At 41.6% G+C, this 22710-nt stretch overlaps 1 protein-coding gene across 3 annotated transcripts in view; it reads left to right on the top strand.

The window, feature by feature from the left end:
• The window catches only part of sema6cb (semaphorin 6Cb), a 132182-nt gene that overhangs the window by 21093 nt on the left and 88379 nt on the right, over positions 1-22710 (top strand). For all 3 annotated transcript variants that reach the window (XM_030749726.1, XM_030749727.1, XM_030749725.1), the window contains exon 2: positions 4352-4477. The gene's annotated coding sequence lies outside the window, so the exon portion shown is untranslated. The remainder of the gene's footprint in view (positions 1-4351; positions 4478-22710) is intronic.

Below are 22710 nucleotides of genomic sequence, written 5' to 3'. Positions count from 1 at the left end.
AAAGGTCAAGGTCACATAATTATTAACGAGCGTGTTTTGCCCCACAAGGCAAATTTTTGAAATTAGTAAAAAAATGAATATCATCTCAATGATGGGTGACCTACAGCCAAATTACTTTCCATTCCCATAAATCACACACTGTACAAGTAAAACATGAGAAAGTTTAGCTCTATAAGCCAACAGGTCTCTTGTTTCTTTAAATGGTACCTTTTCTCTGTCTATTGTGAATAAACAGTGGGTCTGAGATTTTCAAATCATTGCTTTCGGTTTTTATGTATATGTACCCAGAACTTTTTGGGAGTTGTGTGTGAGCAGTGCACCTGTGTGGTGTGTGCTGTGTGGTGGGAGAATAATGATGGGGAAGGATAAGGGATGGTTTGGTCTCCTTTAGGGATAATCCCTTATTACTATCGAGGTCCAGTTGACTTCAATAAAAGTGAGAAGTTCCTAATGTAAAATGGTCATAGCAGGGTGCCACTCTAGCTGTTTCAGTTGCTGACCCATATACCGAAGGCTAGAATCCTTTCTGCAGGGGCCTGGGCTCGAGTTTGCTGCAGCCCCATCACCTGCATGTCATTCCCCTTCTCCTTCGTTCTCTCCCAACTTTCCCGTCTACTCTCTGCACTGTTTTGCTGGAAAAAGGCTAAAATACCCCAAAAATAAGATATTAAAAAAAAAAAAAAAAAAAAAGTAGTAGTGGTACAGTAGTAGAAATTGTTGGTGATAATTCAGCCATTTATATGGTGTTTCTCAAAATCAATCCACTATTTCTTTACCTTATCAATCAATGGGAATTTAATTAAGGAGACTGAGCTGTTCTGTTTTGGCCTCCAGGGAAGATGTGTATGTAGGACAAGGGCATAGCTAGCTTAAAAACCTGTAGGCTGCTGTACCAGTAAATATAGTAACTGATTGAGCGGGGAAACCACAGACTTAAATGTCAATGGTTAAAACCGCACACACAGTGTAAAGTGTCACTCTTACATTAGCTCAGTGGTTCAGCAACCTCTCATATTAAGCTTCAGCAGGTCTTCTGTCCAACCCTTCATTACTGATGCCCCATTATCAGAGTCTTTGTTGCTCTGAGGCTATGAAACCAGGCTGATAACGAGGCCTGCCATTTGAAAGGCCACAGTATTCTCACTGTGTCACGTCTCATTACAAACCACCATGATATTTGTTTACACTCCTCTCCTGGCCCCTGAGCTCTCTTATCAAGACCTTTTTTGTGTAAGCGCCTCAGCAGCCTAAAACACCTTCATCAGAGTGTGTGTGTCTCACAATTTCTGCATTAGTGTGAAGTACATTTGCACTTTATATTATCTTCAGTTAGATGAGGCTTATTTCTGAACAACTGCACTGATTGGAATCTATTCCAGCTGAAAGAACAACAACAACAACAACAACAAAAAGGAGGCAACAACAAAAAAAAGCTCAATCTGAAATGAAGCCATTCGTCACAGAGAACCAGCACAAGAGAAGGGCAGGAGCAGGAGAATGCTAAGAGAAAATGCTCGGGGTAGAGGCAACAGGAGAGAAATCTATGCTGAAAAAGCAAACAAAGCATGACACCCTTTGCCTGACAGAAGTTCGCCATCCCCTGCTCTCCTCACGAGGATGTGACATTTAAGAGGGTGGTGTCTTGTTATTGCAGGCCTAATTAACATTCCACGATATGCCAGCTGGAGATGGACACCCTGCCAGTGCCGTCCCCCTTTTTCACCCTCAGTCGTGTTTGTCCATGAAGTTCTTTGCTTTCTCTAAGTGTAACTGGCTCTGTGTTCCCTCATGCCCTGAGGTCTTTATTGTGTGACGATGCACACGGGCTCTGCCAATGTCGTCTCAAATGTTCCACTGTGGTCAGTCTATTTGCCATTGCCAGAGGTGTCAGGCAGTAGTAACCATGGTGACAATGTAAGGTCTGAATCGTTGGAGGTGTTGGAGCCCTCGGGGGCACTGCAGATCTAACTACAAGAATCTGTTGTGCCCAGTGAACTTTCTCTGTCAGGTCAGTCTTGTGACAAATGTCAAAAGTGTCGGAAAGCATATCCCAGCAAGCAGTGCAGGAACTGTAAAATAAAGGGTTTTTTTTGTTTTTTTTTTTTGTTTTTTTAATGAGACATTTTTCAATTAAATGTTTAGTTTTTTTTTTGTTTGTTTTGTTTTTTAATATATCAAAGTGGTGGTGTCTTTGGATGTTTCTTTTTGCTAGTTGTGCTTCCACCATGAATAGTTTTTTTTTTTTTTTTTTTTTTTTTTAAAGAACAGGTTTTAGCATTGAATTCCCGTCTGAAATGACCAAATCAAATGGGTTTAAAGCGGTAAACAGATTGGTTAAAGATCCCAAAGCAACTGTAAAATAAATGGTCAACTTCAGCCTAAGAACATCCGCTATAATTTCCAAGCTGCCATTTTTTTTAGAACGGGTTTAGCAAAGAATTCCTCTCTGAAATGACCAAATAAATTGGGCTTAAATCAGTAAGCTGATTACTGCGTACGCTGATTGTAGGTTGATTCACCGAGACTGTATATAAAAGCTGGACGTAGCAACTGTGACGATGCTTAAAGCTGACAAGTGAGCGGTGGACCAAACTGAGGATCCTGTACACTCATATGCTAGCGATTTGTCAAATACAGAAAAACTTTGCATATATAAATATGTAAGTATGCAAGAAACACAATTTTATTTTTTCTTTATGCCAGTGCCATTTTTTTAGACAAACATTAGACTTCTGTGTTTTGCAAGTTGAAGAGTCGCCCCCTGCTGGCCACTAGAAAGAATTAGAGGTTTAAAGCACTTGGCTTTACTGTTTAGACCTGGTTGCTATGACCATCATTTATATGCATTTCTCTACAGTTTATGATTAGAAAGGAATCTGGGATTTAATGACGTACTTCTGTCCCACAGTAGATATCACCACAGAGGTAGTTTACGATTTTAAATAACCTTTCATGACATTTCATCTTAAACATTTTTGTTTGTATTTAGTTCTAATTTGATGTGATGATGTTAATTATCAAAGCAACTGAATTAACAAAAAAGAAATAAAATTACTCACTGCTCATCACTGCTTTCCAGAAGGAGCTCAAAACATTTAGCATGTGTCAATAAGGAGCTGTGTATGCAGGGTGGGGGGGCACAGAACTGACAGAAAATTTCAGACAGCAGATTGGATCAGTGCATTTTCATTTATTTACTGATTGATTTATTTGTGTGTTTGGTGTTGGTACAGGTGCTACACTTTAACATTTAACTTAATGCTAACATGTTATCCTTTTTTGCATAAAATACTGGAAGTGTTCAGAGATGGATATAGAAATGGACTTTATTAATCCCACGCTGGGGAAATTTGCTTGTCAAAGCAGCACAAGGGTCTGAATGAAGTAAATTAGAAATATTATAAAAAGCTTGACACATTGTGCTCTGTTCAGAACCTTTGTGTGGAAAAGTGTGATACACCCAGAATTACCACAAGCGGTGGTGTGTGTGCCCCTTAACCAAATAAAATATCATGAAGCTGTGCACAGAATCTACTTCAGAATTTTTCAGATTAACCAAAAATACACCAAATAAATAGGCCGCCTCCTGGTTTTAGCACATGTGTATGTGCTTTATTGGGATTTATTCATCACCTCACTGTTTGGCTACTTACCAGCAGTGCAGGCGAGTATTGAGCTTGTGGAGATGATAGAATTGCAGGACTTGCTGTGCCAGGCTGGAACAATAGACGATGAAAATAAGAGCGGCAGTGCAGGGTTGGGGGGGGGTGGCGTTGTCACTCGCGTGAAAGATAGATGCCACACAGAGCCTGGGCTGAAAGTGGGACAGGTCTCAGAAGGACAACAGGGAGACAAAGGGCCAAGATACCAAATAGCCTCAGAATCAGCAGTCTGAGGAGATCTTTCAAGGACTGATTCCTCAGTCCTCTGTTTCATTCTTCAAGACATGCCAGTCTAATAAATAATAAGCACGAGTGGTTTGGTTTTGAAGTTTACGGCCCCGTCTCTGCTGTCGGTTCAAATCAAACTCCAATTTAGATTGTATTCCTCTGTGCATTTGTGCCTCTAACTGTAGAGTTTTCTCCCACTGGTAGTAAATTCCAGTGACATTTCATTGTCTTTGATATCCTTGATTGTGTACTCCACCTCAACTAAAACACAGCCTCTGAGTCTGTGCAGGTCTCTGTGGACTGTCTCCACTGATCAATTCCTCAGCCCATCTGTCTGCCAGGCTTATTCACAGGGCCGCACCATAGGCAGACGAACTCTCACGGCAGGAGTCTTCATTAAACCAATCCTCCCTACCTCCTCCTCTCCCTCCCTCCCCTCCTTTTTTTCTATCTCTCCGCAGGCCTGGGGAAAGTTAATGAGAAGATTCGATCATCTGGCACCCCCCACCTTCCTCAACTCCATCCTCTTATCCCAGCCATTGTCTTCATCCAGTGTCGCTGTGACTCATTCACATAGTTGGACGTTGGTGAGTCAATAATGATCTAACCGCGCTTGTGTTTTGATGGCGGTTATATCAGTTAATTCTAGAAATATTGCCAACTGTTGATGTTTCAGATGTGACTACAACAGTATTGACAGGATTATCGGTTGCAGCAATTCTTGTTGTGCCTTATGTTCATACCAAAGCTTGATTAAATCATTATCTGCTAAATAATTAATTTTATATTGATTGTAGTCAGAAAAACTGGAAAAAACTGATGGAAAACCATCCTATCTTTTCTTGTCATCGGTTACTTGTAAAACCTTAACAATAGCTTCACCTCTTTGTTGAAAACCCTTCACCATCAGAACCCTTATATTTTGAATTTCTTTCTACCTGCTGCTATGCTGTGCTTTGTGAGAGGCGAGGGGGTGTTGGTTTGGCTCACTTGTCCTGCCAGAGAAATGGATTTGCCATGATGGATGGCACCAGTGGCACTGTACAGGTCTCAGCCTGTTGCTGAATCACAGCTTTAAACTAATTTTGTGGGCACAGCAGAGCCGTTGTGCTTTGTGCCCGAGCTTGGGACCTGGCTCATCTAACAGCCCAGCTGAAGCTTGCATGCCAATTACACCCTTACTCTCCCATTTGCCAAGAAGAGCAGGCAAAGCAAGAAAATAAAGTATCTGCTGACTTGCTGAGGCAAACACTTTGCTTTAGTGCCCTTGTAATTCAGTAACATAGGTAACAGCCACGGGCTGTAACGTCCTGTTGGCGAGCACCGAGTTAATTTAATTCTACTCATCGTGGTCACTTTCTTGTCCTGTAAAAATTGTTAACATAAGTGTACTCCTTTTAGAGCAACAATTTCTGCTTGATTCCCCACATCTTGGACATGTTGACATCCTGTGTTTTATAAGTATTGTGTAGGGCTCAGATGTGTCTGAAACGTTTAAGCTCACTGAATACTGTTTATCCTGTGTATACTTCGGAAAGTGATGCAAAACTCAAAGTGAAGGAATGTTAAAGTTTTCCTTGATGGAATTAATTTTGCTCAAGCTACTTTCATGTCACTCCTTGTTTTTAATTTTCCATAGACCGCTGCACTTGCATGTGACTAGCTTTGATTAGAAGTTTGGCATTGTGTGACAGGAAGTGTCTTGAATTCAAGGTCCACATCACAGCAAGGAAGGTTTATTGCATAGTGTTTTGACCTTGAATTCATGCTCTAATTACTGGTTTCACTGTCTTCTTTAAGGCTCTTCAACTTAAGAATTCCTTCATAAGATTTGAATGTAGCAATGGAAGCCAAGACAGGATTGTGAAGTTGCCAGTGACTCACCTACAGAAAAATCAAATGCTTTCACATTGCTGGATGCCATCCCAGTCTGATATTCAGTGTCTTCATTTATTGATATATACACAACACATCTGCCTTCACATGCATATGAAATTGAGTGACATCCCATTCCTAATCCATAGGATTTAATATGATTCCGGCCCACCCTTTGCAGCTATAACAGCTTCAACTCTTCTGGGAAGGCTTTCCACAAGGTTTAGGAGTGTGTTTATGAAAATATTTGATCAATCTTCCAGAAGCGCATTTGTGAGGTCAGACACTGATGTTAGACGAGGAGGCCTGGCTCACAGTCTCCACTCTAATTCATCCCAGAGGTGTTCTGTTGGGTTGAGGTCAGGACTCTGTGCAGGCCAGTCAAGCTCTTCCACAGCAAACTCACTCATCCATGTCTTTTTGGACCTTGCTTTGTGCACTGCTGTGCAGTCATGTTGGAACAGGAAGGGGCCATCCCCAAACTGTTCTCACAGAGTTGGGAGAATGAAAGTGTCCCAAATGTCTTGGTATGCTGAAGCATTAAGAGTTCCTTTCACTGGAACTAAGGGGCCGAGCCCAACTCCTGACAAACACCTCCGCGCCATAATCCCCCCTCCACCAAACTTTACACTTGGCATAATGCAGTCAGACAGGTACCGTTCTCGTGGCAACCACCAAACCCAGACTCATCCATCGGATTGCCAGACAGAGAAGCGTGACTCGTCACTCCAGAGAAGACATCTCCATTAGTCTAAAATCCAGTGGCGGCGTGCTTTACCGCTTCATCCAACGCTTTGCATTGTGCTTGGTGATGAAAAGCTTGGATGCAGCTGCTTGAAAGTGCAAACCCATTCCAGGAAGCTCTCTACACACTGTTCTTGATATAATCTGAAGGCCACGTGAAGTTTGGAGGTCTGCAATTGACTCTGCAGAAAGCTGACAGCCTCTGTGCACTATGCACCCCAGCATCCACTGACCCCGCTCTGTGATTTTACGTGGCCTACCACTCTGTGGCCGAGTTGCTGTTGTTCCCAGTCATTTCCACTTTGTTATATTACTACTAACAGTTCACTGCGGAAAACTGGACTTGTTGCACAGGTGACATCCTGTCACGGTATCACGCTGGAATTCACTGAGCTCCTGAGAGCGAGCCATTCTTTCACAAATATTTGTAGAAGCAGTCTGCATGCCGAGGTGCTTGGTTTTATACACCTGTGGCCATGGAAGTGATTGGAACACCTGAATTCAATGATTTGGATCGGTGAGTGAATACTTTTGGCAATATTGTGTGTGTGTGTGTGTGTGTGTGTGTGTGTGTGTGTGTGTGTGTGTGTGTGTGTGTGTGTGTGTATATATATGACACACACACACACACACACACACACACACACACACACACAAACATAGGGATTTAATTTACTCTTGTGATGCAACAACCATAAAGAATGAGCATAAACTGATTTAAATCAAGGTGCTTTTAGTCATGGTGAGTAAATGTAAACAGCCTAAAGGCGTGTTTGTTATGTTTGGGGGTATAATTAATCATGATTGTGCTCTTGACTCCAATCTCTTTGTGACTGCTTTGCATTATTGTGCTTTTAATTTACTGTGTGAGAATTTTGACTTTGGGCGCTTTCAGAGTGAGACGTGACAACGGCAGCAGCTGCCATTTATTCTGCACGGCTCTCACCACATTACACAGTGGCCTGCTCTGCATCCAGCAGCAAAAATGTTTGATATGGTCAAACTTCAGCAGCGGCAGCAGAGGATCGGGAGGGAAAAGCTGTGCTCGTTCACGGTTCTCTACCCCCACAATGCCCTCTCTCTGTTCTCTGGTCACAAATGTCATGGGGGCAAAATGGCACTGTGGCGCCATGTTTTTGATACTTGGGCCTTTTTTCACACCAACATTCTGACTTGTCACAGTAGGGTGTATAATGGTGACTACGTCCATTCAGCATTGAACATGCTGCTTCACTGTCGTTACTTAGTGGGACGTCCATGCTGAGCTCAGACTACACAATATTTTTGTTTGTTATGATGGCCACCATTTCAGATTAGACGATTAGAGCCGTAAAAGCTTTCCTTTTTATTTCTTTGTGTCACTCAAGCTTGCTGGGGTTCACAACATGCATGATATCAGTGGAAACAGTCTAGTTAGAGTTAACAATAAACAGGTTGGCAACATAAGCGGTGGGTATGATAATGGCTGTCGATTCTGCTTCGCAGTTCCACCTACCTAAACTAGATGATGAAGTAGTCACTGGAAGACTTCAGGAAAAAAAATATCTAATGTACTCTTCATTCTGCTGGGACATTGAGTTACAATATGCGTCAGGTTGGCAGTAGGTGATGGATAAATTCAGTTCCTGTAGAAAATTGCATCTTACAAGCACAAAGGAGCTTCAGTGTTTTTATGTATAAAACTGATGCAGCCTTTTAATGCTGAACCCAGTTTAGAGGAAAGTTTGCTTAGGCGTACAAAGTATCCTGCCAACAGTATACGTGTTTGTCACAGTGATGATGTGTTTTAGGGTGGATTTACCCTATAAAGAATTGGTAAAGCATTCTCTCCTCTTAGGACAGCTTTATTGATGGCCTGTCACAATGCAGGTAGTGTTAGTAGGTGAGACAAACATTAAAGTGACAGTATTGTTCTCCCGCTATCTTTGTGCACCCACCAAAAACTCCCCGGCCATCTCATCTCTCCTCCTCATTTAGAATCAGACGCGGGGATTCATGGCAGCAGTGTGTGACCTGGGACCTGTTTGGGTCTGTAATGCATTAAGATGAATACAGCCATCCCACTGTCAGATGATAAATGGTGGGCTGCAGGGGAGGCTCTTCACTATGTAAAAGAGGTGCTTGCAGACATGGCACTTTCATCAATCAGAATGGGAAACCGTGTAATGTTTTTACGCCACAGAAAGACATACAGTCTCTTTCTATGCAGCACACAGATGAACCCTCTTTTTCTGTTTAGATAATGCTTTTCACCCTCTGTGTTAAAAGGGACGTGACTTGGGTGCCGTAATGAAATATTTAGGTGGATAAAGTCCTCGTTTTGAGCTTCATTCAAAATAATCCCACTGTGTAATCAGCTGTCCTTACACAGGTATAACATTGCCTTATCTGCTCTGCGATTTTTCAGTTTCGCTCAGACGGCAGTATCAAGGTCTCAATTAAAGTGACACCTGGTATCTCACATTCACACATCCTCGCAAAACCCCCAGCAGAGCTCTCTGACAGTGAGCCTGGAGCTGCTTAGTCAACACTTAAGAAACCCTGGAGATGATTTTGGGAAAGGTGCAATGCCCCCGGTGGAGTGACAGCGTGTTGCAGCATAGTCAGCCAGCCTCTGAGATTAGAACAGCAGACGGGTTTATGTGGAGCACACATGAGTGAGCAAAGTCAATCCCAGGTCACAGGCAGAGAAAGCAAAAGGCGAAGTTTTTGGTTATTTTTCTTTTATTTGTTCTCAGTGTTTTCTGTTGTGATGAAGGATCCGGTGTTATTTGGGATTTTCTTGTGGTAATATCTAGATTAGTCTTTAATGTCCTTGTGTTTGAGGAGCCCGTTTAAGTGCCTCAGCTCAATAAAATGTGGTTTTTTTTTTCCTTTAAATTGTTTTCTAAATCACTAATATCAGTACCCACACATATGTCAATTATACCATTCCTCAGTGCTGCTCCGTCTGGTATTCTCTTGCTTTCGCTACAAACGACGCTTTCTTATATCCCAGTGGATCAAATGATTCTTTTTTTTTTTTTTTGTCCTTTGCTGCTAATCTCCTCCCAGAACCTACTGTATCTCTACCTCCCTTTTCTCACATCTCTTCCTTCACGTTGCTACCCTCTCATTCTCTCTGCGTGTAGTCGTTGAGTCGTGGCAGTTATTGTGGCAGGAGGTGTGGTGTAACCCCGGCTGTTTTGGCAGATAAGCCTCAGCCTGCCCACCTGCTTCCCCGCTGCTTGTCAGCCAAATAGGACTCGCACTGTCACTGACATTCATTCGGCTGCAGGAGGTTGCCTCCTCGATGGATCCGCCGCAGCCGCCTCACCGCCTCTAATTTTCATGCATGAGAAGGCCGAAGAGCTTTCGAATCTCCTTGAAACAAACAGCAAAAGTCTCAAAAGAATTAAACCAGTGAGTGTTAAAATTGCTCCCTGTCAGTTTGAGATTAATTTTACGTTTATTTTCACTCAACCTTATCTCACCTGTGGAGAGCAGAATGTTGCTTTTTCATTCCGGTTATGATGGCAACACAGTGAATAAAGGAAAAGTTACATCAGTGACGACAGATTTTGGTGATCGAGCTGTTAAATCTTTGGGTTTTTTTTTTGTTTTTAATTAAACTTCCCAAATGTGATTTGCATCTTTTGTCTGAATTGTATCCAATCAGTCTGTATTTAGATTGTAACACTACAAAAATGATTGACAAAAAGAGGAAATAAAGGATGAAGTTCAGTGGCACTAAAAACATTTGTAACTCACTATTAAAAAAAAAAAAATTATTAGAATGATGTTTTTGGTATTTACTCAACTTCAGCGTTTGATCAAAATCAGGGGGCATTAAAAAAAAAATGTATCTATGAAATAGTGTTTTTGGTCAGCAGGGACAGGTTTCACCTCTTTCTCTTGGATGCTTTTATTTACAATTCTCTTGCTTAAGGGCATCTTAATTTGAAATTTTAAAGCTAACATGCCTGCTGGATGACAGCAGCTTGCGCAAGACTGAGACCATCAAGTATAGTGTTGTGCGTACAGACTGTGTAACCATATGCCTCTCAGGCACTCATGTGAACACAGGCCTTTAGTGCTATAATTTCTTTTAATTGATTTGTTACTGTGCTAATGGTGGTTATAATATTGAGTTGTCTCCTTTGATGATCCAATCATCGTCGCTGTCAGGAAGACACACTTCCTGAACTCTGAACGCGGGTATTGAAGCTGGTTGTACATTTGTGGATTTACAGCACTGAGTGGCAGAGCGGTAGGAGCCGTATTTCTGTGCCTTGAGCCAAAGAAGTGATTGCCTGGTGAATAGTTCTATGGTAAAGGTCAGTAAACAGTGGCTAGGTTATTGTGTGGCAGATTGAAAAGGAAATTATTTTGCGGTGGAGACGGGGAGGTGTGTGTTTGCATGTACTGTTTTTATGTGTGAAATCGTGTGAGGTGCAGCCCTGAGCGCGTTGCTTTCCGTTGTGGGTTTCTCTTGGCGGTGAGTCTTCCAGCTGACCTGTCAGTGTTAGTCAGCCTACAGGGCTGTGAAATGACCCACCACAGGGCTCACCTGGGGCACTGCAACCTCTTTTAGCTTTTCCCTTCACACTGTTGCTCCCTAACTATGTTTTATTCCTTTTCCTCCCTGCATTCTAACTGCTTTATATTCACTCGCCACACCTCATTCACTCAGTCTTTTCACTCTTTCACACAGACAGAATTGCTGTACTTTCTCTCTATTCTCCAGAGACTTAATGTTTCCTGTTTGGATCCTGCTTGCAAGGCTTCAATAAGAATCGCTTAATGAAGTAAGAGGGGAGATGCAGACCCCCATTTTTTTTTTTTTTCTTTTCATAGACTACTGAAAATGTTCCAGGAATAGGAACAACCTATCTCAATAGCCTGTCTTGCTTTCTGTGGTTTTTGGCTGTGTCTGATGCTCTTCTATTATGTACAAGATGAGAATGCCAAGTTTTTTTTTTCCATTTTGTTTTGTCTTCTTTTCTGCTGCAGCAAATCTATTCCCTTATCCTCATGATGCTCAGTACACACCCTACCCTACCTGCAAGTTTGAAGCTTCAGGTGTTTTTTTTTTTTTTTAGTATGTGAGCTTGATTGTGGCAGCAGAGCCACGCTGCTCTGGTCCAACATGCCGGGGCACTGTACTTTTCCTCTGATGGTGAAGAGACGGACGATTGAAAGAGGTTGATCCACATGGCGCAGACATCAGTCAAATGACAAATGGCAGCACCAAACTTGGAAAGCCATTAGCAGACCGAGGCAGGAGTGAAGCCCAGCCAAGCCCCGCTGGTTTCTATGAGTCTCCCTTCTAAAGCACAGGCCTGCGCCAGGCCACGGCACAGCGGTGGGTGTGAGTACCACCTCATGTCCCTTCTGGCCTTTGCCACTACCAGCCAGTATGTTGACATAGAGCTGAGTTTCAGCCATTAATGAACACCCCCCCCCCCCCCCCCCCCCCAAAAGAAACACGAAGGCCATCTTTTCACTTACCTGTCATGACACTCGAGTTGAAAAGAAGGCCTTGGGCTGGCATTATGTATTTACTTACAATGTGTAAGCATTGATGTCATGATTCAGAAAATCTGAACAAAATAAAGAACAGCTTATAAGACTTGTGCATGTGTTGAATTAAAGTATCGGTAAAGACAAAATTGTTCCAAGCATTTTTTTTTTTTTCTGGGTGCTCTCCTTTTGAACAGCTGAACATCTCTTCTTCTTTTGCCGAATGTGCCAGTTTGGAAGCGTTTCGATTTTCACTGCGCATGTTATGCAAAACAGCTTTATTTTTTTTGGAGCCTCCATTACAAAACCAGGTGAGAGGTTAGCATTTCTGCCTTTGACTGCACTCCACAAAGAAGAAAATGTGTGGTAGACATCAGCAAGTGCTGTTTTTCTTCCGTTTTTTGTTTTAGCAGCTGCTTTTGTAAAGGAAAGATCTTTTTTTTTTTTGTTCAAACAGCAATAAAGAGTCACTTGGGAAGGAGGGCAGATGAGGGGTGGGGAATGGGGGGAATTGGCTTGTATAAACACTGTGCCAGAACTGTTCTGCAATTACTGTAAAATGACACTGAATATACTGAAGGGCTTTATTTTGCAATTTGTTTTCTTTTTAAAGGCAGAGAGAAGTAAAAATGTGGATTAATGCAGTCTAAAAATAATCTACCTTATATTATTAAAGGATTTGGAGAAAATTGCATAGATGGGGACTGAAAAATAGGTCTAGACATCTCTATTTTAAATGATTGTAAGAAGTGGCAGTTTGGATGCAAAATGGAGCAGAACAGTAAAAATGTTTGCTGTAGATGAGGAAGGAATCGGTATTATTTTGTAATACGAGTACAGCAAAGCTATAAACAAAACTGGTGATGAAGTGTCTGATGTTGTGGTTGAAGGTAGCTGTCTTATCTTGGCAGACAGAGCCTGAGTGTTTTGGAACGTAACAGTGTTGTGTTTAAACCCCACAATGACGTACAGGTGGGGAGAGAATGTCACTCTACAGGAAGTGCAATGATGCACTTGCAGAGATAACACGAGGAATCTGGTCAAAGTGTTCCTCAAACCAGCCATCCGGTTGTTGATGGGGGAGAAAGAGGCGCCTTAAAGTAAAACCATGAAGAAACCTCATGTGGATAAACCTTTGGGCTAAAATTACTTTGCATTTTATTCTGTGACTTCACTCAGGTTTGGGAAACAGCAAAAGGGCATCAAGTAAGTAATTATTTTCTGTTTTCTAGTTTCCTCTGATCTGAAACACTTTGGCTGCAAACACTTCAGCCATCAGTGTAACCTCAAATCAAAGTCTCTTTAGGATGGGATTGATTATAAGGTGAAAACACTGCAATCATTGGTAACTTTTTAAAATAATGATAATAAACCTCTCCTTGCACAGACCTTTCACTGTGGCTTGTACGGAGGTGCAAAAATAAACAAATTTAGTGTGTGAACAGTGACGCCTTTTTGCCGAGTAAAAGGCAAATAACAAAGATATGCAAATAAGCAAAACATGCACTAAAATGTTATGTAGTAACAAGAATGTTATTATTTAACAATGTTAATATTAAAAGTATATCATTGAAGCAGGTGTTATCTCATGCTTCTCCCATCAACAAAACCAAGATAAAGTTGTATATTTGCCTACTTGATCTCCTGTCAAACATAATTACATCTTCAAGTTTGCAGGATGTAATTGCCACTAATAAACAGATTAGTTCTGCACAGGATTTTACAAACATGTTTAAAAAGTCTTAATTTTTCAGTCTGCAGTCGCTGCACAGCGATGACTCCCAACTGCTAATTCATGTGGACTTTATTATAGACAAGAATAAAATATTTTCTACTCACTGGAGTACTTTTAAATAATTATAAATTATATTTGGTTGTTTTTCATCCAGGCTGGTCCTTTTAAAATAATCTTCGTGTGAATCGTGTGACTGAAACCGGGTATGTGCTGTGTGATTTATTTAATTTGGGGGGGGGGGGCTCCCAGAAGAAAGACGACAGTAATGAAAGAATTGTGCTGATAAATTTGGCTGTGGTGGCACCGTGTTGCATTGATCACGTAGACGTTTGTAACATTTGCGTGATCAACGTGAAACTGGCACTTGTAGAAACGAAAAACAAACAGATAACAGCTGGAATGGAGAGATAAGGTTGTGATTCTGACAGAAAAGCAGCTCCAGTTGAGCTGTGGTAGCAGAAACATATTTGCAGCCATGCTTCATAGCCTATGATTCAGTGGTTAATATGTTCGTACAGTGTACATGTATCAAAACTTTATTAGAAGCATGTTTTTAGGGTGTGGCTTCCAAAGGTCTTTGCTGAAATCGTTTAGATGGCATCACATTTGGTAAATGAATGCGGACACTGCACAGCAAATAATAGGAATGATAGAACAGAGGCGAGTGGGGACGGAGCAGAAAAGGGAATTGAATGATGTAGAAAACAGGAAAAAGAAGGGAAAAGATTGGCCCTTTATGTCCATGATTTTGGTGTGAAGGCTATTTAACACGAGTCTGTAATTCTCACAAAGATGAAGCGTCCCATTTGAAGGTTCAGTGCAAGGCAATTTTAAGAAAATAATGCACCCAAAAAACAAAAAAACCCTCAGGGCAGAACATCACTTTATCTGAACCCTGAAATAAAATCGGTAATTGGATTCAGTGAGTCATATAGGCCAAGTACAGGACAGCTAATGTCTATATGGTGCCTCAGACATAAAAAACATTATCTTTTTTTTTTTCCGAGGCTGTCACACTGAGATTCTGTGAGACCCTGAAATGCTCTCTTGTTTTAGGATTTAGTAAACGCAACAGCTCATAAGAAAAACACTCTCTCCAGTAAACTGCAGACTAGTTAGAATAACGTCAGTCTGTGGTTGCCTGTTGTAAAGATTTTAAAACAATATGAAATGTAATTTACTATCTAGATACCTTGTTTGCTGAAGAGCTCTGAAAACCCGGAAACTGGCAAATGTGAGCTTAAGATTGTCTGTCGGGGAGGGGGGGTGGCGTTGACAAGGCAACGGGAGCTCATTATCTCGTCGTCTATGCTGGTCCACGGTGCGCCATTGATGGGTGCCAGAGGAGAGTTTGGAGCAGACAGATGGGGTTGAACCCTGCATTTCACGCAAAAGACGATTGAACAGGAATAACAACGTCCACAGAAATGACATGTCGCCGTTGTAATCCTGGATTACCTGTCTGCCTCGCTCCCCTTCACTGTTCGTGTTGCACGTTCCACATTAGGAAGGATGATAAACAGCGGCTAAGCCTCAGCTGCTGTGAGACTATTTGATCTGCATTGTCAAGATGCAAAATGTGTGTTTTTGAATCCCAGCTATCTAACACACACACCCCTCCCCACACACACACACACACACTTTCTACTGACCAGTTTTTGAAATGATGTCTGGTTCAGCAACAAGTGAGACTGAAGCAGTTAAAGAAGAGGGGAAGGATGAGCTGCATGTGGGCCTATTTGAAATCGCTGCTCGTCTGATTTATTTATTTTCTAACCATACGGTGCTCCAGAACCAAGCTGGGTGCTGCAGTTATCTTCCAGTAAATATAACCAAGCATGTGTAGAGAACTATAATAACAAAGGATGCAATATTCATGTAAATAATGTAGAATACAGTAAAAGTTGTCCTTTGCCCATTTATGAGTTCTAAAATATCAGTAAAAAAAAAAAAACTGAATGCAAGCGTTGGATCATGAATACAGTTTGCAGTAGAAACAATCTGGGTGCACAATGGACCAGCTTCATTAATGAAGAGTCCTCCTGAATAATCAGTTACATTTTTTGGTCAGGTAGTTGTATCAAAATTGGCTGTTTTCTTCCATTCCAGCAATGCTGATGACAGCTACAGCATGTAAATGGCATGGATTGTAGTCATGTAGGTTTGCCTTTATTCATGAACAGTAAATGTGTAAGATTGCTGGTGACACACATTAGAACACAGCTGCATGTAAGGTCTGTAGGGAAACACCTGAGTTGGGACAGTTTTCAGACTAATTATGCTCACGCACAGACAGATCTACCTTTACGGGTACATGCAGTCCTCGGAGACCGTGCGGGACGCCGGTCATACTACAGCCACAGGAGGCTGCAAAGAAAAACCTCCAAAGAATAACTCATGCCTTTGTTAAATCCACCTCCTCAGTATTTCATTTCTAGAGTGTAACAACTTCTATTCTGAGAGTTTGAGAGCTGTTTACACTTCTGTCTCTCAGCAGCAAGGCTTTCGCTGCAGAATGTGCTCTGCTGCCGGTGTTTACCAAGGGATGCGTCTTGTTTGCGAGAAATGAGTGGGAGAAAGATTTAGTGTTTTTCCTGTTCTCAATTTGCATGATTTTGGTTGGAAGCACTGTGGCAGCCGGCAGAATCTTAGACACATTTAGTTGGCACAAATAATCACATAGCTCTCAGAGCAGGCAGAGACTTGACATCTTGGATTCCTTCAATAAGGCTTGCTCATCACTTGTGTGTATTATGTCCAAAAACCCCCAAGTTGATGAGTAGCTTTCTTTAGGCTGAAATGAGCAAAGGTACATGACAATAACGGTCATTATTAAAACCACTAACTGAATCTAATGGGCACATTTTATGCAAACACTGACCTGTAATGAACTTGACGTCTTGCTGTCTCAGCTTCTACTTTTAGGGGTCACAGTAAATCATTTGCCTCCATCTCACCCTGTCGCACCAACCCTCTGCTGTAACATGTTTGAAGTCTTGCCGAATGACTCTATGTAACTTAGTTGCTGATTTTCCTTTATTCCTTATTTTTATTTTGCAAAGCACATATAACAAAAGGCTGTTTTTAGTATGTGTGTGTTTTGTATGTAATCCTGTTGAATTGATGCTTCAAAGTTCTTTAGGTTTTAATAAATCACAACACTTGACAATACAGTAACAATGTCACAGGGTGGTACTGCATCAAAGAAATTTTTTAAAAAAAGGACACACACGCACACTTTTTGGAGTCTCCCATAATGATCTGTGTGAGGTTTGCAGGACCCATAAATGCACATATCAGACTTCTCGAGCATCTCAAGGAACATTTGCCCATTCGTTGCCTTCCTCAAAGGCTCCTTGACAGCTGTTGTTAAAATAGCAGGCAGTAAATTTAACAAAAAAGAAAAAAAATATGAAATACTGTCACCAGAACGACACGCTTGTCTTCAGGTTTTTGAGTAAAGCATGAAGAAAATGTTCATTTGAAGGTTTAACTTCACAGGGTCCTGTAGGATGGAGATCTTCAGAAGCAAATTGATTGCATCTGAAAGTAGACAAGTACAGTAGTACTTTGAGATAGGAAAAAACTCCCACAAAGGATCAGAGTTTTCTCTCTGTCAACGTATAGGACTATACGGGGCTTTATCTCACGTTATTATTTCTTTGTCAGCTCACATACTTTTGAGATTTTTCCCATTTAGCTGTCAAAGTTAATGAAAGGATGGCGAGATAAAACAAATAACACACCAACAAAGCAGACAACAAACACACACTGTGTACACTATTTAGCCAATAACACTGAGTTTCACTAAGGCAAATCAGATATGAATAGACATTCATACTTCCAAACTGATGCCTCACTTACTGTGGGAGGGAGACAATTGATGCAATTGTGAAAAGGAATGGTGACAAGATGTAAAAACAAAGCCACTCTCTGTTACAAACGCACGAACACACACAGACAGTTTTGTGTATATTAAAGCTCAGAGAAACATATTTGTGCCTGCAGAGGAAAGTATTTGTATCCTTGTTTGCTTAAAAATGAGCTGAGGCGTTTATAGCAGGGCAACTGAAGAAAAAAGGCGGCTTTCAGTATAATATGCTCTTTAATAAAGACACAGGTTGGCGGATTGGGAGTGTCAGTGCATGTGGCATACAGCCTCTTCAAGTGATTTATGAGCACACTGCTAGGCTATTACATTATGGGCCCCAGTCCTATTCAGTGAGGGTGATAAGAGCAGCCCACCTCTGTTGAAACACTGCAGGTACAAGCGTTTTGTTTTAGTGGAATATCGCTGCTTTTTGATAAAGGAATTAAGTATGAGGAGAATCTAATCATGTTGTCTGTGCTGCAGCTGTAGCTCATCCATTAGGTTAGAGTTTGTGCTTTTGTCCTTCAGAGTTTGCAGAACATGTTCGGGGGAAGATGGCTTGGAATTGTTTGCGTCTTCATTGAATTTCAAATTGAAGATCTCCTTTTTAGTATGTAAACAACATTATGCATCAGTTATACTTGCATAAAGAAACCTGCAAAAAAAACAGTCGTTTTTTTTTTTTAATTTCTAGAGGATTGGTTTCATTTAATCTGAAACAGTCACCAGAGCAATTTCTTCTACACATAAGAATGATGGCGCAGTGAGGAAAACATGCAAGCCTGCAGTTTCTTGCTGCTCCGCGTGGCTTCAGATTTGGCCCTGCATTTGCAGAGGGAGAAAGGTGAGAGGCCTGCACGGTGAGGTCAGAGTTCACACCGCAGCCGAAAGGCCAGTTGTCAACCTCCGGCGGAGAGGAAAAACAACGGGGCATCAGCCAGAGTGGTTTGAAAGGACGAGTCAGGGTCGCTTTCAATTAGCACAGCATGTTGTCATGGCAGTGAGCCACCAAGGCTACAAGAAGGAGGTGAGAGGTAGCTTTGAGCTCATGGAAGGAGGGAAGAAGGAAAGCAACTACAAGCCGAGACTGGCAGAACAGAACGTGGAAAGGCACTGAGGCGGTGATATTTAAAGAATGGATAGGAAAGATCTTCCTCTGTGGCTTTATTAAAGTTATATCCCAAGTTATCTGTTTCTAGGGTGACGGGTTCCTAACCTACAGACCGGGCTGTAAGCCGGGTCTGTAACCTTTGCTTCCTCTCATCCTGCGTGGCTTCAGTTTGAATGGAATCTGTTTTTTGTCTACAACATCCAGCAGCAACCAAGACTTAAGTGCAGTCTGGCAGCAATGACACAGTAGAGTTTGTAAATAACATATCAAGAGTTCTGAAGGTGACTAAAGTTCAAAGACAATTCCTGACAGTTTCTGAATGGTGCATGAATGTTTTGGCTGTGTCGTCCTTTGGGATGATGTGCCAGCAGATTTCAGTTATGGTAGTCTAACAAAGCTCCGTCTTTAGACATTTGTTGCCATAACAGTGGAGTCGAGCATAAATGAACTGTGTCAGATACGAGGAACTGTCTCAGAACTGCCTCCCAGCAGGATGGAGGAGTGGAATAATTAATAGGTCTAATATTCCACTTCATCCTGACAGCTCCTCAAGAACTCATGTGTGACAAGAAAGCATAAAGACCCATCTCCCTGTCAAACAGGCTGATAAAGATGAGTCTTTTTATGATTCATGACATGAGATAAGGAGCGGATAAAGCAAGCCCTATGTTGGCGAAGTGCATCACTGGCAGTCCAGCGCTCATGTTGATGATGACATGTCAGATGTGTGAGGTTGATATGGATGACAGACTTCACTGTGGCACCGGCTTTCCTTGTAATTTTGCAATTGGCCCAAATGCATGTTTTCAACGGTCTTCTGTAGAATATTTAATTTTTTTCATTCTCCTAAAATCAAAGGTGGCACAGTTACTGCACTAAACGTAGCAGCGCACGCTTGGATCTCTTCTTCCATGAGGTTTGTGAAAACCAGCAGAGCACGATACAGTTCTCCATGGTCTGCTGCTGTAGAGGCAAGCTGAGACAAATAATACAGCTCCCTATTTGGAAGGCATTATCCCCTCAGAAGTGTGAGGCTATTTATGTTGAGTGTGGGTGTGTATAATGACTGTGGCCATACCAATGTGCCAATTAGTCTCGTCCTCAGAAACTCATACATGCATGCCTGCTCTGCCACTTGTTGGGAATTAAGATGTGATTTTGACAGAAATAGCTGCAGCTGTGATGTTGATAGTGGGCTTGGATTATGATTTTTATTTATTTATTTATTTTTAAGCTCGATGTCTGCTTTAATGAAGAATTGTTTTCCAATGATTTTTAATATTGAGATGAAAATGCTTCAGAAAAACTTGGACTGTGTGAGAGAGACGCACTAGTAATTGAAAGCAAGGATAATTATTATTAAGTACAACATCTTCCCCAAGTCTGCCACTTAGGTCCTGATCAATTTTACAATAAATATGTCCTCAAACGAAAATGCATCACATTCGTCATGCGGAGGTTATACTGTGACACCGAATAGCAGGAAACAGAGTTTAACTTTGAGTCCAAAATGTGGGCAAAGTCAGTCTAAACTTAGTCAGAAATGACTGTTGTTAATTTAAAATTAACAGATAATCGTGTGGCAGAAAAGATGTCAGTAAATATATTTGCATATTCATTTAGTGATTTTAAAACTCAGACTATAATGTGTGTAATAAAACTCACAGCTTTGATGTGAGTTTTTAGTTTTATTTTTAAAGGACAGTGGGGGGATTAAGTGTAACTTGGTGCCTCTGTGCCCACTGGCAAATGGCTGTGCTCGGCTGCCATTACCCACATTACATGAAACCTAGATACAAGCTGGCCTTATCATGTCATGTTTTCCAAAAAGTAAAAGTTAACAAGACACAAATGTGAGAATAAAAGGAAAGAAATGGTCTTAAATGAAAACTACAAATAACACTGTTGTCACCTTAGGTTAGCACCATGAGCAGTGCAGCATGGACGGGTGCATTTAAGAGAGAGGCCTGCAGAAAACGGAGCAATTTATTAGATGTCTTTAAAGCAATCGGTGGGTTAGGTGCTGATTTAATTCTTTATTACACAGACTCAGGCCATTCTTTCTTGAATTCAATACTGATCTGAGTGCAGAAGCCTGCATTTCTAATCTGAGGAGTCCTTTTTTTTTTTACTTTCTCAGAGTGCAGGCATATTTTTCAGCCGTCCCGGCTCCTATACCATCACACTTGTCAGGACTCCAGTCTATTACTTTCTCCTCCTTTTCTAAAAGACAGCAATTAATCTAATTAGTAATCAATCAGCCGTTGGGCCTCCCGCCTCCTCTACGCTAATGGAGGATATGACAGGCCTGGACCTTGCATTATTAATATCACCATTCCTGCACCCCAAGAACCCCCCCCCCCCGACGCCCACGGCTAGGGGCCATTGATCACTACCACAACCAAGTGAGCACTGCAAGGACTTCAGGGAAATATCTGGTGCCGTGGGATTGTGGAGGGGAATGTGGCGTGTTGTTGTGTGGCACAATGAATCCGTTTAGTGGTATTTGGGGTAATTTTTTGGTAACGGACAGATTTTGCCAACTTTGCTCATGGGAGATTGACTAGATGCAAAACTCTTAAAAATGAGAGATTGGCTTGCTGGTGCATTGAGTCTGTGGAGAAGCTCATGGTGCACATTTGAAGGAGAAGAGGGATTGTATGAGTGGTGTTAATGGGAATGTTGTGCTCTGAAAAGCTCATTTGGTAAATGGGGCTCACCTCAAAACTATTATGGCAGGATAAGGGGGCCTCTCTGCGGGACTATTTCCAGAAAATGAGATTAGAAATTATAGAATGCCAGTAAAGCTGGGGCACAGTGATCGCAGTGTGGCAGTAAAACAATCACGGCAACATTATCTTTCATCTCTCATGCGCTATATGAGCACCCGGTCTAATAGACCCAGCAGCTGAAGTTATGGAGCCTGGTAGCAAGCCCTCCAGCTGATCTCATTCAGTCTAATCAATACTGGAACCTACTCTGCCCTGACTGGGCGGGAAAACGGCTGAGCAGAACAACAAAACTTCTTTGCTCGCCTTGTCCTCTTTAACTGAATCTGCTGATCCTAATTTATCTGACCTCTGTGCCAGTGGCTCTTAATCGCAGTGGTTGTTCAGTCTGCATGTTGTTTTTAGAGAACATAAAGTTTAGATTTGTGTGAATATTCCTCTTATTTGAGATGTGATTATGTCAAGCCCTAATTTATTTTGTGTTGAGGATGTTTAGTCACCCTTTTTTCATTACTTCACTTTGATTATTTTATATGTGTAGATTATTTTGTATTTAATGTAGTGAGTTTAACTGCTTAGTGATCAAAAGTAACTGAAATTACAACTTCATTATTATTATTCGATGAATGGGGGGGGGGGTCTAGTTCTATCTTTTTGGGTTTTAAACTTTTGGTTGGACAAAACAAGCAAGTTTAACATCTTTCTTTTTCTGAGACACAAAGTTGCACATTAAACAAAAAAATAAGCATGTGATGACCTAAAGGACCCTCCCTCAAACAAAAAAAAGAAAATGTATAATTATTCTTGCATTGCTGAGTCTCTTTTATGGTTTAGAACAGGACAGCTGCAGCCTGTCCACGATGTGACTGATGTGTGGGTGAATGGAAGTGAGTGGTCAGTGAGGTTGTGTGCTTTATATGAGTTTTGTGTTCATTTTAAAGCTGACATCATTCTTCGCTTCAACAGGCCACTTCCCGTGACTAAGACCAGGTGTCATTTGGCACAGTGGCCGTAACATTTCAACGAAGCAGCCATGTGTTTAGAGTATAACGCGACCCCACGCCTTTACGCCACACAGGTTAAGTCACCACCAACCAGCCTGCCAAAGCTGTCACACCACTCTGCTTAATTTGCGGAAGGCTGGGGTTGTTAAGCGTTTACAAGCCTTCAGTGGCTTTATGAATCTATGGTGGAAGTGAGCATTGGTGTTGAGCTCACAGCAGCTGCAGTCAGCTGCCTCATTCGGGAGGGAT

This window comes from Archocentrus centrarchus, chromosome 16 (assembly GCF_007364275.1).
Source record: "Archocentrus centrarchus isolate MPI-CPG fArcCen1 chromosome 16, fArcCen1, whole genome shotgun sequence".
Taxonomy (NCBI): Eukaryota; Metazoa; Chordata; class Actinopteri; order Cichliformes; family Cichlidae; genus Archocentrus; species Archocentrus centrarchus.
This window is presented reverse-complemented; position numbering and strand designations above follow the sequence as displayed.